Genomic DNA, 4,538 nt, shown 5'->3' with positions numbered 1-4,538 from the left:
TTCCCCCAATCCACTGCCATCCCTAAGGTGGTCTATTTCATGGCAGGCTTCTTACTCAAGATTGGTTAAAATCTTTTGGAGTCGCCTTGCCCAACAGATGTTGGTCATCTTTTAAGTGCTAGGAATCTCCCAACCATTTATTTTTCTCATGCCATGTGTCTTAAGAAATTTTGAAAATGTGTGGAAAATTTGAAAAGAAACACGTGTCACATCTTCAATTTATTTAGGAATTGGAATGGTGGATGGGCACAAAATTTGAAGTGCACTGATGGACTGCTTTGGGGTTTTCCTTGGATGTTATTAGAGATGTTTGGAAGTCTTGTGCTGATTTGTTACAATCGTTTTCCACGGAGGACATTATTTCAGATCAGTATTGGTTGAGAGATCAGATCCGGTTTGCTTCTACCACTTTCAGAAATTTTGACTTGGTTTCCTTTGCAGCTTATAACCAGCATCAGTTTATTTTTATTGCGGGTTTAACATGGAAAAAGCCCGTGAGCCTATTGAAGTTGTTTGCTATCACTCTTTAATTTTTTCAGAGAGAGCTCAAAGTGGATATGATCTCCAATTCAATGAGGTGGTGTCCTTCAATTTCAGCGGCAAATCATTTTAATGCTGCATTGCTTGCTTTGGTTCATGCTTTTTCAGTATGAGCAAGTTAATTGTTAAGGACCGTTGTTGGCATTGGGTCGTATTCTTCTCTGATTTAATTTGGAAGGATAAACCATCGGATTAGCTACCTTGCTGGGTAAAAAAGTATGTAATTGAGGGGCTTTATTAATAGAAATTGGAGGTAATCCCCCCGACGCTTTTCCTTAATAAAAAAAACCTTGCACCCTCTTACCTTAAATGTGCTTCGGATCTCACGCTATTATCTCAAAACTACCGAATTTCTCCACTTGGCCTCGTGAACAAGGTCGGATCATCGGATCTCGCTAAAGTTCGGATCCAAGTACCCTTTCTAGTATTCATTACCGGGTTCGCTCTACTGACCCGCAAGCCTCAAAATCATATTGAATATTTCATAAACCATATTATTTCACATAAACACACATTTTTATTTCATCGAAAATTTCTTAAAATTCATGGGTTTTACAAAAGACCTTGTCCCCCACCCGGGCCTCGGTCCACTGCCATCTCATGGCCCCACAAAAGAAATGCTGATGTCATCATTTTACAATGGATGTTGGTGATTGAAATGGACGGTGGTGATTTCAAAAACAAAAACTTGTGTTTTGTGAAATCATCTGATCTGTTCTCCCTTTTAGTAAGGGTCTGTTTTCATTTTACAATGGTTTTGAAAGGCTTGTCCATGAGACAACAGGGTCCCCACATCTCTTATGGGAAAATAACTCTACACAAGAGGCCTTAGGAAGGAGAGGGTTTTCGTATGAAACACTGATGGTCCATGAGAAAAGAAAATGTAGGCCCCAAGTGAGCACATCAAAAGAAAACATGGGCCCCATGGGGGCATGGGCAGCTATGTTCCTCACACGACAGTGTTTTTTTTTTTTAAAGGATCAAGTCAGAGGCGCATTGGATGTTGTTCATCTTAAAAATGGACGACCCCCATCAAAGGATGAAAAAAGGGTAATTGTCGTCCGTTCATTTAAAACCATCCAGATGCCGTCCTTCATAAACAGAAAAAAAAAAACTGGGGCCCATCCAAGTGATGGACATCACATTTCATACAGGTTTGGATGCCGTTCATCTTGAGATCAACGGCATTCAAAGGTGCTCTGACGGTCTCACACTATAACCCGATCCTATCTGGCCTTTTTTTAGTACCCAATGAGAAAGGTGGCCATTTCCCACAAAAATAGCTTCCTTTCCCATGAAACAACAAATGGGCCTAAGAAAAAAAGAGTATGTTTGTCATATTCCGGGAATTTCTCTTTCCCATTTAATGGGATAACGTAGTTTAGTTGTAGCCGCCCCCTAGCGTCACATGTCTGACAGTGCTCTCTCTCAAATTATATGCAAACGAAAAGGCGTACTCACATCACGTGAGAAACTTTTACAAAGAAACAAAATTGCAGATGGTGAAAAATGAAATGAAATGAAATGGACATCAGCACTCTGATGATTACCATCAACCTAAAAACCGACTCCCTTCGGAGTAAGAGTAACATCCAACAATCTACAACTCATCTTAACCCCACCATGCCATAATAACACACCCAGCCAAATCAAAGAAAGGGATGATCAAAAGAGTAGCCAATAGGAAAACAACCATTCAGTTTTCTAAGCATAAGAATCCCAACTGGGTCCCTACCAATTAGTCCTTCAGTCTCTCTCACTCAACCAGATCTTACCCAAATCATGTCATTCTCAAAGATCCAGTGGCAAACCTCAATCTTCCCTGGCTTTGAGCCCAATGCAATGAATGCTCCATGGCCTGCCCCCCATGCACTGGTGTCCAGATGACAGATTGCCACTCCATGGTTGATCTTCTCCTTGCTCTTGACATCCAGTATATCAGCCTCATAGACTCTAACAATGGGAACCGAGTGACAGTAATACACCAAGTAAGGGAACAAGCTCTGGTGGCAAGAAACAGACCTGGTGATCCTCCCACCATCAATCCCTTTCACCTCCCCAATCTCCACATCCTTCCCCCATCCCTCTGTTGAATCACCGGTTCTCACTTCCACATTCTTCCCCAGCATCGACGTCGTGAAATCGATCATGTCTTCGATGGAAGTCACGCACCTCTTCGACTCCCCCTTGCTAGCCTCCCTCTCGCACTCGGCCAGAGTGTTCTTCATCATCTTCTCCATGCTAGAATTGTCCCTGGCATGGAACACCCTCTTCAGCTCTTCGAGCTTCGAGGACGAGAAGGGCAGTTTTTCGGCGATCGACCGCGGCAGGAACGACCTCGGCGGCATCCGGTCGCGGATGTCCGGCATCGGCATCACGGTCCCTTGCTTCATCATCTTCTCCCGGAAGAACTTCCCGGGCTCAACAACCCATTTGTTGGTGGTAACCTGAAGGCTAGCATTAGGGCCAGGGCTAGCATAGGCAGCAAAAGTAACACTTTTCTTATCAGCATAGTCCCCAAATGTGTTATTGATCCCATAGATTTTGAACCCAAATTGGGGACCAATAGCACCCTGACCATACCCCTTGAACTTGTCGGTACCCACATTGGCAGATTGGCCATAGTTGATGAAATTCAACTTGGGTGAGATCCCATTCTTGCCATAGGAAGTGAAAGAGTCGTCACCAACATTGGCTGAGTCCCTGTAGCCAGTGAACGTATCAACACCACCATTGCCACCATCACCATAGCTTCTGAAGTTGTTCTTCGGCACATTTCCATTGAAACCATAGCTGGTGAACGAGTCATTGGCCCGAGTCCCCCCCTCACCGTAGTTGCCGAACGTCGAGCCGATGACATTGCTATTCCGGCCGTAGTTCTCGAAGCCGGACGGCACCGCTCTGCCCTTCCGGCCATAGCTGACGAACGACTCGTCGCCGGCGTTGCCTTCGTTCGAGTATGAGCTGAAATCCCGGTTCCTTCCCACCGAGTCGGATTCGTACGTATCGAACCGGAGGTTCGGGACGTTGATGTTGTCGGCGTAGCTATCGAACCGTCCCGAGCCGCCGGAGGCGGCGACGCCGTAGCCGGAGAACTCGCTGTCCTCGACGTTGACGTCGGGGGAGTAGGAAGAGAAGGAGTCGGCGTGGCCGGCCGAGTCTCGGCTGTACCGCTTGAACGAGTCGGCGACGAGGTTGGCGTTCTCCGAGTACTTCTTGAACGAGTCGGTGCCGCCTGCGGCACCGGACCGGTAGTTGGAGAAGTTGCGGCCGGAGTAGGAGGCGAAGTCGACGTCGGCATCGTGCTTTTCGAGGTTGGGGGACGGGTCCGGGAAGCAGAGGAGGCGGGCGGCGTTGCAGAAGGAAGGGAGGTGGGCGGGGAGCGACCTCTGGTCGGCGTATCGCCGGAGAAGGGAAGATTCGAGGGCGTCGAGTGGTGAGGCCTTATCCAGGAGGAAGGCCGGCTTGGGAGAGTCCGGGATGTGGAAATTCCAGTACCGGAGGAGGGAGGCCTTGGCGGACAAGGGGTTGAGGGCGGGAACTCCGCTTCCAGATACGGTTACCTGCGAGAAAATCACCGTGAGAAAATGAAATCGGAGGTACCCAATTGGGGAAATGGGGGAAATTCTATAACCCACCGTGAGAATTGGAAGGAGAAGCAACCAAATACATGATGCCACCATTGTTAGATCTCTCTCTCTCTCTCTCTCTCTCTATAGTGGAAGAAGAAGGTGGAGGGAACTAATAAATAGCGTTGGGGAGGGTGGGGGTGGCGGTTTTGCTTTTGATTTTGTTTTTGGTTGTTGTTTGTTTTGATTTTCCCCATTACCTTTTTAATTTTTTAAAATTTTGCAGAAGAGAAAGTTTGTGAACCAAATTGTTTAAGAGGGGGAAAAGTCGTGGGTACCCTTGAAGTTATTTTTGTATGGCTTTCATGTCCTTTGTCCTCTAATTCAAGTGACTAACATACCCCTCGAGAACTTTATTGCTGGGGACTC

At 46.6% G+C, this 4,538-nt stretch overlaps 1 pseudogene across 1 annotated transcript; it reads right to left on the bottom strand.

Annotated features, from left to right (window-relative positions):
* Window positions 1-2,055: 2,055 nt before the first annotated feature.
* LOC149814618 (polygalacturonase 1 beta-like protein 2 pseudogene) lies at window positions 2,056-4,251 on the bottom strand (annotated as a pseudogene). The gene has a single exon (XR_016427824.1). The product of XR_016427824.1 is annotated as a polygalacturonase 1 beta-like protein 2 pseudogene (transcript).
* Between the last annotated feature and the right edge of the window lie 287 nt (window positions 4,252-4,538).

This window comes from Nuphar pumila, chromosome 15 (genome assembly GCF_984573655.1).
Source record: "Nuphar pumila chromosome 15, dmNupPumi1.hap1.1, whole genome shotgun sequence".
Lineage (NCBI taxonomy): Eukaryota > Viridiplantae > Streptophyta > Magnoliopsida > Nymphaeales > Nymphaeaceae > Nuphar > Nuphar pumila.
This window is presented reverse-complemented; position numbering and strand designations above follow the sequence as displayed.